Source organism: Hylobates moloch, unplaced genomic scaffold (assembly GCF_009828535.3).
Source record: "Hylobates moloch isolate HMO894 unplaced genomic scaffold, HMol_V3 SCAFFOLD_16, whole genome shotgun sequence".
NCBI lineage: Eukaryota > Metazoa > Chordata > Mammalia > Primates > Hylobatidae > Hylobates > Hylobates moloch.
The window spans coordinates 22,197,762-22,213,372 of NW_026652291.1; positions in this window are offsets into that span (position 1 = coordinate 22,197,762).

The window sequence follows — 15,611 nt, forward strand, 5'->3', positions numbered from 1 at the left end:
AAGAAATTAATTCCAACTCTTTGTGTAATTTTTTTTAAAAAGAATTCATTTTCTTATCGAAAAGAGTGACCAGTGAATACCAAACAGAACTCTTAAATATGGGGAAAAAGTAGCTTTGAAAATGGAGATCTAAAAATAAAAAGCTCTTTAATGTACAGTTTTGCTCACTACCTTGGCCTGATTCTGAAGCATAGCTAATGCATTCAGGCAACAATACCACAGTTACAAAGAGTGTAACTTAAAGAGGGGGGCACTGCTTTTTAGGAGACAAGTCCTTGGAGATACTCCAAGAATAATAATGAATCCAATTGTCCATACTGGGTAAATCAGATGCTAATAGCAAAAATCATTCTTCTCTCTCATCCAGATTTTCACAAAATAAATATCTTATATTTCTCAAATTATGAAAAGAAAATAATAAAATTATTTTGGAAGTGTGTGTCCATTAGAATAAAAAAGAACTCTTAAGTATAGTCAATTTTTCCTGAAAAAATAATAAAGAGCATATGTTTTATAAACCAGCTGTATATAATAAATCATCATTCGTCATTCATCAAATACAGAAGCAAAAAGAGAAACATATTTGAAAGAAAAATAAAGAGAAAGGAGAAGCACCTTATGAAGAAGATGTTGAACAGGAAGGAAGGAAGAGAAAGTATGAGAAACAGAGGGAAAACTGCTGGTCAGGAGCTGGGGCCAAAGATCTCTCTCTCTTCCTGCCTAAGAATGTCTGATCTCCAAAAGTTTGTTTTGAGAGCTATAGAGGATGTTTAGTATAATAAGAGAATTCTTTTTAAAGGCTGTGCGCTGTCATTTTATTCAATCAACGTTAATGCTTATAAATCAAATAGAATCTGGGTGATGTCAAGATTCAGGGCCAAGTTTTCAAGAACTCTAGTTGTGTGACAGTGAAATTTATTGAGATATAAATTCATTGCTTGTTTTTACTACTATAAAATAATCAGAAAGAACAACCTTTATGCTCCCCAGAAACTTTGGGAGAAAAAGTTTTTATTCTGTTTAAAACACCCTAATCTCTTTTGCCTTCTTTTCTATGATTCAACAAAGAGGTGTAGGGTATGTGTTTCTTAAAATTAAAGGAAGTTATGAGAAGATAATTTATCTTCTTGTGCATTTTGAAAGGGAAAGGCAAACAAAGATTATGTCTGAAGTTTTTTAGAAGGAGGAAGGGATGGGATTGACTTGGAGACAGACTAAGAATCAATATCCTTTAAGGCTGGGTAATGTGCTAAAAAGTGTCCATCCCACAAATGGTAGAGTTTCATGACAGATTCCTCATTATAGATTCAGAAAGATGATAAAAGCTTCAGAGGCAATATTAAATGATTCCATAGAATAACTGGACCTTAGAAACATATCCTCACAGCCATAAAAATATACAATATAGTAGATGTGTGTATTAGTCTGTTCTCACACTGCTACAAAGAACTACCTGAGACTGGGCAATTTATGAAGAAAAGAGGTTTAATTGACTCACAGTTCTGTAGGTTGTATAGGAAGCATAGTTGTGGAGGCTTCGGGAAACTTACAATCATGGCAGAAGCGTGAAAGGGAAGCAAGCACCTTCTTCACAAGGCAGAGCAGGAGAAAGAGAGTAAAGGGGGAAGTGCTACAAACTTAAAAAAAGAAAAGCAGATATCATGAGAACTCACTCACTATCATGAGAACAGTAAGGGGGTAGTCTGCCCCCATGATTCAATCACTTCTTACCAGGTCCTCCTCTGATACATGAGAATTACAATTCAACATGAGATTTAAATGGAGACACAGAGCCAAACCATATCATTCTGCCCAGCCCCTCCCAAACCTCATGTCCTTTTCATATTTCAAAAATGCAATCATGCCTTCTCAACACTCCCCCAAAGTCTTAACTCATTCCAGCAGTAACTCAAAAGTCCAAATCCAAAGTCTCATGTGAGACAAGTCCCTTTTTCCTATCAGCCTATAAAAATCAAGCCAACTTAGTTACTTCTAAGATACAATCAGGTTATAGGCATTGGATAAATGATCCCATTCCCAATGGAATAAATTGGCCAAAACAAAGGGGCTACAGGCCCCATGCAAGTCTGAAACCCAGCAGGGGAGTCATTAAACCTTAAAGCTCCAAAATATTCTTCTTTGACTCCATGTCTCGCATCCAGGCCACACTGACACAAGAGGTGGACTTTCAAGAACTTGAACAGCTCCACTCCTGTCGCTCTGCAGGTTACAGCTCCTGCAGTTGCTTTCACAGGCTGGTGTTGAATGCCTATGGCTTTTCCAGGTGCACGGTGCAAGCTGTCAGTGATCTACCACTGTGGGGTCTGGAGGATGGTGGCCCTCTTCTCACAGGTCCACTAGGCAGTGCCCCAGTGGGGACTCTGTGTGAGGGCTCCAACCCATCACTGCCCTAGTGGAGGGCCTTCTTGATGCTCCAGCCCTGTAGCCAACTTCTGCCTGGACATCTAGGCATTTCCATACATCCTCTGAAGTCTAGGTGTAGGCTCCCAAACCTCAACCCTTGCCATCTTCTTACCCACAGGCTCAACACCACATGGAAGCCACAAAGGCTTGGAGCTTCACAACCTTCTAAAGGAATGGCCCAAGCTGTACCATGGCCTCTTTTAGCCATGGCTGGAGTTGGAATGGCTAGGATGAAGGGTGTCCTGTCCTGAGGCTGCACAGATCAGTGAGGCACTGGTCCTGGCCCACAAAACCACATTTCCCCCAAGGCCTCCAGGCCTATGATGGTGGAGGGCTGCCACAAAGATCTCTGAAATGCCCTGGAGGCATTTTCCCCATTGTCTTAACTATTAACATTTGACTCCATTTTACTTATGCAAATTTCTGAAGCCTTGGATTTCTCCCCAGAAAATGGGTTTTTCTTTTCCACCATGTGATTGAGCTACAAATTTTCCAAACTTTTATGCTCTGCTCTCTTTTTAAATATAAGTTCTATTTTCAGATCATTGCTTTGTTTATGTAATGACCATAGGCTTTTACAAATAGCCAGGCCACATCTTGAATGGTTTGCTGGTTAGAAATTTCTTCTGCCAGATACCCTAAACCACCTCTCTCAAGTTGAAAGTTCTACAGATCTCCAAGATCATGGGCACAATGTCGCCAGTCTCTTTGCTAAAGCATAGCAAAAGTGACCTTCACTCCTGTCCCTGATAAGTTTCTCATCTCTTTATGAGATCAACTTAGCCTGGACTTCATTGTCCATGTCACTATCAGCATTTTGGTCAAAAAAAGCCAAAAAAAAAAAGCCCAGTTGCTATATTCCATATACACATAGCACTCCAGGCTTTCCTTTGAGATGTTCATCAACGTTATAACTATTTGCTTCGTGTACACATCTCCTCATCAGATTGGAGTTCCAAGATTTAGGACTATGCTTGTTTTTATTCACCTCTAAATTTTCAGGATCCAGTGTGGTGCATGGCTTAAAGGTGACATATGTTAAAAGAGATATGAGACTAGCATGCCCAGTTTTTCATAGTACCTATGAGTATGTATGCCTCTAAAACTAAAACTAAGTTGTCCACCTGCTAAGATTATTCAACTCCTTATTCAACATCTACTTTCCCTTACTTCTAAAACTTGTTTCTGAAACCAGAAATTGGAATGAGAATTATTTCTGCTTAATTTCAGTTGAAGTTCTAAAGGCAGAAAACAATATATTAGGTGTTAGGCTACCAGTGAAGAACACAGAATATGCTAAGAATTATCAAACTCGTCTATCAACTTCAGAGGCCACTCTCTCCAGTCTATAAAGTGGTGGGAGTTAAGGATTCAAAAAGAGAATATCAACTTGGAAAGCTGTCAAAATTCTATGCTTTCTAGTCTACCCTCACCTTCATCCCTGGAAGTCAGATATTTCCCCCTCATCTTAAACCAGGTGAATATAAATGCAAGGCATATGTATCTCCTGATGTTTAGGAAATATTAGGAGACTATCTAAATCTTTGCTTAAATCTTGCCTTATTGAGATAGTCACTGGATGTCAAATTTAAAACAGCAAACAACACATTCACTCCTACTATTCTCACTTACCTTTCACTGCTCTGTACTTCTCCATAGGACTTCTTAGTTCCTTATATATTATAAGTTTACAGATTATTTCAGTTCTTGGTTGCTTCATTAATAGCATATACATTCTGCAGGGTCAGAGTTTTATCTTTTTTGTTTACTGTTATAACCTCAGAATCTAAAATATTGACATATACACAAAGGATGTTCAATTATAATTTGTCGAATAAATGAAAGAATATTAAAGGCAATATTTTTGAGCTGTAACTGTCTACTAGGAAAAAAGAATGCAAAAGCTATATTGGAGAATAAATTTCACATTTGCTGATGGTGGGACAAAGATGAATGAGTTTCTTTATGTATTAAATGTACCCATAAGAGAGGATCAGTGCCACCTGAAAGTGAAAATTTCATTATGCATTAACGGGCAGAAAGCCACAAATGAGCGAAAGTCATATATAGCCTGCAAGAACAGAGATGTGGTTGACATCAAGGAAGCAGAATCTTGCAGTCCCTACAACACACTAGAGAAAGGCAGCAATTACATATCTGTCATCCAGAGGACCTTGGTGCCAGATGACACTGTTCCAACCATGTAAACCCAGGCCTATTCCCTTACTATTATTTAACAGAATAGCAGCAATTAACAAATAGCAGCAATAAATAGAGATGGTAGAGCAAAGCAAGAAGAAATCTGTCATGGATCTCCCTGTTCTATCACAAGCCTTCAAACTTAGATTCCATTTCTAGAAGAAGTCTAATTTTGCTAAGAATTATGAGTTTTAATGACTGTCATTGGCTAGATATTATGTGATTACTAGTTGAGAAGTGGATATATTTTATAGTAAAATTAAGTAATTTTTTTTTGCCATGTAAGAACCATCTATCCAGGGACAGGGAAGTCCTGAAAAATTAGAATAAATAAAATAAGAAGCAATTTTAGAAGAAATTGTGATTGAGAATTTTCAAGAATTGATACAGGATATGAATTCACAGATTTAGAATGTCAAGCAGAATAAATTTTAAAAACTGCAGTCTAGATCAATTCACAGTGAAACTACAAAACATTAAAAACAAAGAAGTAACATGTTATTGCCAAAGAAGCAGCAAATCAACATACAATAGAATAAAGTCTTCTGATAGAGACATGTATTTTCCAAATCCTGATGGGACACTAAAAATCACTGAGAAAGATGGAACCACTCGATAAAATTGTGTTGGGACACTTGGTTTTCCATATAGGAAAAAAAGAAAAAAGAAAAGAAAATTGAATTATTTCCTGACATCATATACAAAACTTAATGCTAGATAATCAAAATGCTTAAAAGTATGTACAAGTATTTAAATCCTTACAGAAAATAATAAAATAATATAAAAGAATAGTATCCGTTGTAGTAAGAGGTAATTTCTAAATTAAAATTACAAAAATCTAGTAGTACAATTTTATAAAGTAGATCAATTTGATCACTTGAAAATTATAAACTCTGTCACCTCTAAAACATGATAAAAAAGCAGAAAGACAAGCTACACATTGGAAAAATTATTTTACAGGAAACTAATAAACAGAATAGTCTAAAAGGAACCCTACAAATCAGTCTGAAAAAAAAGACAAAAAATTCAATAGAAAAAAATGTGCAAAAGATATAAACACAAAGAGAAAAATCCAAATGATAAATAATCATAAAATAGGTTGTCCAAACTTATCTGAATCAGAGGAATAAAAAAATGAGATACCATTTTATAGTCACTGCATTTCCAAATATAAAGTGTGATAACACAAAATTTTAAAAATGGTGTGGATCAATTAAAATTCATATGCACTAAATTTGATAGTATCTTGGAAAGTTGAATATTTTATCATGATGTGACCCAGAAATTTCCCTTATAGGTAAACACCTTAAATAGGATCTTGGTCATGTGTACTAGGATATTTAGTTTAGTACTGCTCCTTGCAGTATTATATAACTAGAAATAGCCTATGGGTCCATAAACAGGAGAGTGGCTAAAGAAATGTTAGTATATTTGCACAACAGGATCAAATTTGTCAGTAGAAGTGACGGTTCTGGGACTACATGCGAAAATATTTGTTGATCTCAAAACTGTTGAATTAAAAAACACTTCAGAAGACTATACACACTTGCATACATATATTACAGATGTGTATATATATGCCATATACATGTGGATAAATGTATACCATCTTCAAAGAAGACTAAAAATATAATGTTTAGGACATCTGCACATATGATCAAAACATTTAAAAATGAAGTAAGAAATGCAAAACAAAATTAAGATAGTGGATATCACTGAGAAGTGAGCCAGTGAGATGTGGTAAGTGAAAATATGTAACGAAATGAAAGGTTTTGTAGTATTTTAGTTCTTGGTTTTGTTGGTGGGTTTTAATATGTTCATAATGTACACATATCATCTACTTTTTGTAAGACTCAGTTACTAAATTGAAGAAAGCCTTAAAATCACTTACAACAGATTGAACTAAGATTTATGAGAGAGGAAAACACAAAGTGCCAGGCTAGCAACTCTAAGAGGGGACCCAAAGGAATCCTAAATGTTTACTGGAAGAGTGAAGAGTGGGTACTTAGGCTAATTCTCCACCAACGGGAGCACGGTTGTTTGCTGGAAAGAAGACATGGGTTGTGGTGATATTCCAGGAAGAAGCAATAACATGCACTAAGAAGAGGGGGTGAAGGAAAGCAAAAACTGTTCTCTAAATTCCTGCTAGTTTGTGTGTGGCTGGAGAACGTAAGGCAGGAGTTGAGAGAACTAAGGGTAAAGAGGCAGCAAGCTCCAGATCTTAAAGGGAGTCCTTTATCATGCTTTAACTTCTTATCAAGAGAAATTCATTTAACATATGCACACAAGGCAATGGCAACCACAAAGTCACATGTGAAGCCAGCAAAGCTGTAACATTAGAATAAATAATCCAGAAATAAAGCTCTTTCAACATCAGTATTAGAGGAAAGCAGCAGGATAAATGTCTACTAGTCCTAGCGACAAGACTGAAAAAGCAAGAGCATGTGAAAGGTTAAGCATCCCGATAATGTAGAATTCCTGTACCTCAGCTGAACAAGCTATTGACCTCAGCTTATTATGAAAGATCTAGTGAGAAAGTAGATTTTAGGTCAGTGGGTAGTGACCCAATTATTTAAGCACAGCAACCATAAAACCAGTTAGGCTGTCACTGCCTTTCAGAAAGAAAGCTCAGCACTTTGGTTCAAAAAAAAAAAAAAAAAAAAAAAAGCAAAGAAAGAAAAGGTCTCCCCACGTGCCCTGGCACATGAAAGATAAATGGAAAATGGGGCAGCAAAAATGGACTCAAACCATGCTTCAATTTACAACACTTTGAAAATACGTATAAGGGTCTCACTCTTACAAACAATTGACTTGCGAACCAGGCTCACCAGCCGTAATACTTGGTGATGGTTACTCCTTAAAAATAAAAAAGTTATTCAACAAACCAAATGCGAATGTGGGCATATAGAACATAGGCTTTCATGCAGCACATAATATTCTATCTGCATAAAATTACCCGTGAGATCAACCTTGAGGTTCTTCAGAAAAAAGCTATTTTTTCAAAATTGATTGTGGAGTATGCCTTTAATGAGTATCTTTTCTCTGATTTCTTTTTGATATCTTCTCTTTTCTAATCTATGATTCAAAACTGATACAAAATATTGGAATTGTCACATTTTAACTATTTACCAACCAGATTTCTGTCTAGTAAACATGCGATCTACTCCTAGGTGTCATTCTCACAATTTATATTAGGATATAAACAAACAACTCCATGCCAAATAAACAACTTATTTGTTTATTTATTTTTGAGACAGAGTTTCACTCTTGTTGCCCAGGCTGAAGTCCAATGGTGCAACCTCAGCTCACTCCAACCTCTGCTTTCCCAGTTCAAGTGATTTTCCTGCCTCCCAAGTAGCTGGGATTACAGGTATGCACCACCACACCCAGCTGATTTTTTGTATTTAGTACAGATGGGGTTTCAGGATGTTGGTCAGGCTGGTCTCGGACTCCTGACCTCAGGTGATCCACCTGCCTCAGCCTCACAAAGTGCTGGGATTACAGTTGTGACCTACTGCACCCGGTCCAGAAACATCTTATTAACATTAGTCAGAATATTTGGGATGTATCGGGCAGGAAGACAGAAACCATACTAGTTATTTTAACAAACAGAATGCCCTATAGCAAATTGGTTACATGGATATTGAAAGCAAAACCAGAACTTTGAATGAGCACAGAGATAGTCATGATAGCAAACTTTCTAGCACTGAGGTTAATTAGAAGGGTAGAGTTTGGAGTTGTTAGAACTTAGAAGGTAAGGGGAAAGGCCTCAGGAAGCTGGGACTCAGATCTCTGAGCAAAAGGACAGTACAGTTTGTGCTGTTTCCTCTGAGGAGGCTCTGGGAGGCTGGTTCTGGGATTGGGAGAAGAAACTGGAAACTGGAGGCCGGGCGCGGTCACTTGGGAGGCCAAGGCAGGCGTACGACCGGAGATCGAACTAAGGAAACCCCTTGGCCTCTACTAAAAAACAAAAATTACCGGGCTGGTGTGGAAACTGGAACCAATTTCTACTGGTGTCAACTGGTAGTGCTGGATGAAAAGCACTGGCTAAAATCATTTTTTATAGCATCAGAAAATAAGCCAGGAAGAACCATCTCCTTCTGCACCCTACTGCTCTGCAGTCCCAGCTAGCACCCGTGCTGGCAAAAGCCAAGAAGGAGTGAGCCTAAAAGAAAGAAATGTGCGGGGCCCTGTGGCTCACGCCTGTAATCCCAGTATTTTGGGAGGCCAAGGAGGGCGGATCATGAGGTCAAGAGATCAAGACCCTCCTGGCCAACATGGTGAAACCCTGTCTACTAAAAATATAAAAATTAGCTGGGCGTGGTGGCACATACCTGTAGTCCCAGCTACTTGGGAGGCTGAGGCAGGAGAATCGTTTGAACCTACGAGGCGGAGGTTGCAGTGAGCCAAGATCGAGCCACTGCACTCCAGTCTGGGTGACAGGGTGAGACTCCATCTCAAAAAAAAAAAAAAAGAAAAGAAAAGAAAAGAAAAAGAAATGCAGTTTACAGTATCTCAGCCTCAGAGCCACAGAGTCGAGTATAGAGGGTAAGATTTACAGCTGAAAAGACAGCAGCTTTAAAACCAGAACAGGGGAATGAGTGAATCAATTATGAGGGCTTTCCTATCATCGGAGCTTGTAGTATAAACATCTGATTGGAACAGCCCTAGGTAGCTGTCCTATTTCTTCTAATTGTTTACATTTGGGGCTTACTTCCATGTCTGAGTTATAACGAGAATATTGAGTATATAGGGTCTGATGACACAAGGAGGTGAAATTATTAAATTCTAAAGCCCTGACATTTGGTAATTTGGAGCTTCTCATGTAAGGAATGGCAAATGAATAAGCAAAGTCTGGCTTTAAAGTCATGACTCATTAAATATAATAATGCCAGGGAAATCTAAATTCTAATTTAATAAAAATGTATATACAAATTAGCTGCTAGGGTGCTTCCTCTTGGTCAATCAATCAACAAGGAATATTTAATTGAGTTGGCAAATTATTGCTCAACACGTGCTAAAAGGACCATGAATTAGGTTAAATTATGAGTCCACTGTTGTTGGGTCATGTGTCAGTAATTTCACGTGGTTCAGTTTTACTATGAATGATCAGCTTTGGATCAAATGCACACCTTACCTTAAAAAGTGAAGTGGTTTTATGGTTTTATGGACATCTGAAGAAGCCTGAGTTGTGATTAACCATATAAAACATGTTTTTGCTAATAATTTTATCTTCTCCACTGGACAGATGTTGAATCATTAGATTTATTAAAAAGAAATTACCCTCAGAAGTCCCAAGTATAGTGGTTAAGAGCCCTGATTATGGAGTTATATAGATTTGACTAAATACCTTCTTTATGATTATCTAGCCATTGCACTTGAGCAAGTTATTTAACTTACAGGAGCCTCAGTTTCCTCATCCATAAGATGGAAAATCCATAAATGGATAAATCCATAAAATGGAAAAACCACTCTACCAGTCATGGTTAGTGTGGGAATTCAATAAAATATGGAGCATTTGAAATAATTAACAGAGCCTATCATATTGTAAACCACAGTAAATGGTACTCTCTTAATTTTGTGTGTTATTCTCTCTAAAAAGGAGACAAAATTAGCACCTATATCAGACTTGTCATCAGTATTCATTAACAAATGAATTAACATATGTTAAGTGCATAGAACAGTTTCTAATAAATAGTAAATGCTATATAATGATTTTTTCCTGTTAAAATAATACTAATTATTAATATCATTAGAGGTATGACTACTACTGATAATGATAATATTTATTATTATCTTTATTACTGTTACTATTTGGAACCTTTTCTCTCAATTTCAAATTGAAGTTTGTACCCAAATGAAAAAATATGTTACTGAGCTCTGTGTGTTCTTTACATCCAAACTAGATGTGTGTGTATGTGTAGAGAAAAAATGATGGTTCCAAGTTATTCCTTCGTGGCAGTATTTATATCTTATCCTATCTTTGACTTGACAAAACTTCGACTGCAAATACCACACTTAAAAAAGTCAATTTTTTATGGCTGCATAGTATTCCACACTGTATATGTGCCACATTTTCTTAATCCAGTCTATCATTGTTGGACATTTGGGTTGGTTCCAAGTCTTTGCTATTTTGAGTAGTGCTGCATATTGTGCACATGTACCCTAGAACTTAAAGTATAATAAAAATATATATATATATATAAAGTCCATACTATATATCACATTACTCTCAAAAGCAATTTGAATCAATAACACTATCAGTATAACATTGATTACTCTTCATTTATTTGGAGAAATAGAGTCATCATGCCCAATAGAAAATGATAAATTATATCATAATTACATAAATTTGGAGCTGGAAGTAATCTTAGAGATACAGTGAGGATTGAATTTAATGTTTGCAAATCTGGAAATTGAAGCTCAGAGAGATAAAATTAAGCATTATATTGACTCAGTTTCTGAAAGAACTCTAGAGGCAAAATATCTTTGGCATGTACCCATCAGACACTGCAAAATCTCCAGTAAAAGGCCATTTTGCTGGTTTGGGAATACTTTCTAAGGAATCTTATCAACTAGGAATGCAACACATTTTATTTATAAATAACTCCACTGAAAGAAATCCCCTTATACTGAACTGAGTGTCCTTTTAGCATTCCTGAAACGTCCTCTTGAAGATTTTTAATGCATTCTAGAACCAAGGTTAATGCTTTTTTTTTTTTTTTTTTTTTTTTAATGAGAACTTCTCTAGGCTTATGTACATTTAAAGAGGTAATTAGTAAAAGAGCTTGTCCTAAAAGTTGCTCTCTTGGAGATCAGTCTAGAGTATGTCCTATGGCACAATGATGCCTTAAATAATGATGTTGCTACAAATCAACCTTCTCCAATGTATCACTGCCACTTCATTTCTGTTCCACCTTTAGAAGTTTCAGTAGCAGTAGAAATTTTACAACTTTTGTGGATCGTCAAGATCTGTGGCTAATTCATTACCATCATTTTACTGATTGTGGATCTCCAAATTCACCTAAGGTTAGTTATCTTGCATATTTTTAAGTCAAAACAATTTTGGCCAGATTCTCTTATTCTATTCTCCTCCCATCCTAACACCCTTGAATGGATTTATGTTATCCCTTCAAACACAGAGTCATATTAATATACATCAGGTTTAATAAAAAGCTATTTTCAAAGCTATAAACTTAATTGATTGTGATATAATTATCAGTGCCATTAATATTTTCTGTGCTTAATGTCATTGATTTTATTGCCACAAACTTAGTTTGCAATGAGAATAACACTGACAGCTATGAGTGTATGTGTGCGCATGCATGCATGTGTGTATGTGTTTAACACATTGCTTTCTGTATCAATATATCAATGGATGTGGCAGGTTCTAATGAAAAGAAAAGAAAACATCTAGAAGAATTTCTACACTACCTTTATAACATTTTGTCTTCATCTATGAATATATTTTTGATGAAAAAATACAATGACAGCCTGAAAAATGGCCTATGCATTTTTCACTAGAGGAAGAAGCCTGTGAATTGCAGAATGGATGTTCAACCACACAGACTCACAGGATTCACTCTTACTGCTTTTTTCCTGTGGATTGTAAGTTTATGAAGTATGGACTAGCATAGTACTTTCTCAGGTTTTTGTTAAAAAATTTAAATTTCACTTAAAAGTGAAAGGTACAAATGTTCCTTTGTGTCTCAAATGTAGATCAACAACATTAAAAGCAATAGAAATGTATAATGGAGAAATAACCATGGAAAACTTTTTCCTTTATAACTTAAAATTTACAGCTTGATCCCTAGGTACCTTAATGGGAAGCAACTTGGTTCAATGGAATTAACAGAGTCTGGTAAGTTACCTATTGGACAGAAACAGGCCTAATTAAAAGAGTTTGTCAATAAAACATTTAAAAATAGATTTAAAAAAATTAAGAATAAGCAATGGATTTACTCTATTTTTTCAGAATAGAATAAAGAGGCACATTTCACTGCGGGGCTTATGTGAGCTTTCTTGTTCCTGATTCTGTTGTGTGAAAGTAGAGATTTCTTTAAAGGGGATCATGGAGGCTTGGAAGGACAGTAGAGACCAAAGCCATAGGACATTTCAAGAAGTAGCTTCCTTGACGTTAAAGACAAAAGCCTAGATTAACTGACCTCAAAGTAGAAAGGACTTTTACAGATAATCATTTTAATAATATATGAACTTGTTTTTAGCTTTGAAATACACTCGTCTCTTAAATGAACACATATGGGCAAACAAAATGTTTCAGGTGAAAGCTGGAATTGTTCTTCATGAAATAAAAATAATGGAAGGCCAGAATTCTATCTTTTCAGCTTCCTCTACCATCTCCTAGGTGAAATTAAACTCTTTCCTGGGGCTTTTAGCAGGAAAAATTGAAAAACTGAAAATCCAGACCAATTTTTTATTTTTATAGTTAAAGAAACTGAAGCCCAATAAAGATTAAGTGACTTGGTCAAAGTCATATGGGTAGAGACTGAACGAGTACTTGAATCCTCATCTTTTACAGAAACAGCCAGGGGCCTTGTCTTTTACGGAAACAGTCAGGGGCATGTATACAATTCTGTTTCCCAACACCAGAATTTTGTGCAAAGTATTTATTCAGCTTAATTAGTTTATAACTTCTTGTGGGCTAGTTGGAAACTTTGGACCTTTGTTTTATCACTAAGACTTCCTATTATCTTTTAGTCATTTTACCATTATATGTTGATTTCATTGAAAATTACAATTATGGTATAATCCCAACATAAGAAAAATGAAAGAAGCTTGGCTATTGAAATAGGGAATGTACAATGATTCAATTACATATTGAGGGCAAGTAGTATTATCCACAGTGTACTAGATGCAGTAAAAGATAAAAATGATTCTCCCCAAAGAAGTTACAGTATTTACAAGGAGATTAAAAGCAATTCTATGTGAGAGAGAGGGGGGAAAAAAGAAACATTATTGTTCAATTGAATTTTACTGAATGTCATTGTGATAGGATCTCATTGAAGAGAAGGCTGAATAAGGCAAGGAAGGTTACATGTCCAACGTTATAGTTGAGATAAGCCTTGAGGATAAAATGGAAACTAAATAAAAGAAAATCAAATATATCATTTTCAGCTTGAAGAATAACATCTTAAAATGTGAGATGATAAATACAGAAATACTTCATAAACCAAATATAGAGTGTAACCTAGTGAGTGGCAATAACTCTTACAGCTTTAAGATATAGATTTCCAGGAAGGTGCCATGATTTTTCTACATTTTATTAATTTCTAATAATGCAGTATGTGTCCACTGATTCTCTTTAACAATTATGAACAATGTTAATTGGTAATCCTCCTATGTTGGATTAGTCCACCTGGCTAAAAATTCCTGTATCTCTCCTCCTTATCCACATTGATGTTTGAGGGCTGAAGAAACTACTTCACCAACTTTAAAACAAATTTAAAATTTATTTTTAGTTGGATTCTTCCAATGAAATGTAGAATTATTATGTTCAAGGTCACTTGTACTTGGCAAAAAAGCACAATATCCTGCTTTTAGAAAAGTGGCTTAAAAAATAGTTCTTTATAAAATCCTTAAAAGTTTTCTTGAAATTCAAATAGATTTTACAAAATAACAACTTAATGATTTCAGAATAAGTAAATGAGAAATTAGAAGATTAAATTTCCTTCAAAAACATGCCTTGGCAAATTAAAAGCCAAAGTGTTCAGGGGAAAAATATGTTTTAGGTCTTAAAAGACTCAAAGTATTGTTTTAATAAATCAGGCAGTTTTGAATCCTGATTCAACAAGTTTTATCTATTTTTAATCTATTTAGAATTAGATTTTAAAATATCTCCTTTCTGCCTTACTTCAACCTTTGTCTAAGTACACATGTAGAATGGAATAATGATCACACAACTTCCTTTTTAAAAAAATTTTTAAGGTAATTTAGTCAATGCAGACAGGCAAAATGGACAATTCGGGACCACTTATTCCATACCAAAACATGCATTATTTTAATTGCCTACTCTAAACTGTTTAGCTGGTACTGATATTTATTTTTTAAATGCAGCAATTCTGAACATTTTTTCTGCAGATTTATTTAACAAACATGCATTTGTCCCACTTGTATTGTCACGAGAGAAAGCTCTAATGAAAACTTAAAGTTAAAAATCATAGTAAAGTCATCTGAATAGATGTTTTCCTCCGATAGTTGTCTTCTGTTGAGCACCACAAAGAAAGCATGTTGCCATGTTCCTTCTCTTTAAAAGATTTGCAAGTGGTATTGGCATTATAGTGTTCAATGATCAGAGAGTTTTCATTTCAACAAAACATGAATATCCCATTTTTGAAGGAAAAAAATAAAACTCTATACAAAAGAAAAAGGTTTCTGTACTAATTGTTCATCTACACTTACTTAGACATTTCTTAATTACCTAAAAAATACTTTTTAGATGGACTGGATTAAGAAAATGTGGTGCATATACACCATGGAATATTATGCAGCCATAAAAAATGATGAGTTCATGTCCTTTGTAGGGACATGGATGAAACTGGAAACCATCATTCTCAGTAAACTATCGCAAGGACAAAAAACCAAACACCGCATGTTCTCACTCATAAGTGGGAATTGAACAATGAGAATACACGGACACAGGAAGGGGAACATCACACTCCGGTGACTGTTGTGGGGTGGGGGGAGGGGGGAGGGACAGCATTAGGAAATATACCTAATGCTAAATGACGAGTTAATGGGTGCAGCAAAACATCATGGCACATGGATACATATGTAACAAACCTGCACATTGTGCACATGTACCCTAAAAATTAAAGTATAATAATAATAATAATAAAAAAACTTTTTAAAGTTTACTTTTATAGACATTTGTTACAAAATTAGAACACACTAACTTTTAAGTTTACCTTACAAAGAACATAATGTCTTTTACAGTTTTATAAAGTTAAATTTATGAACTAAAATCTCCA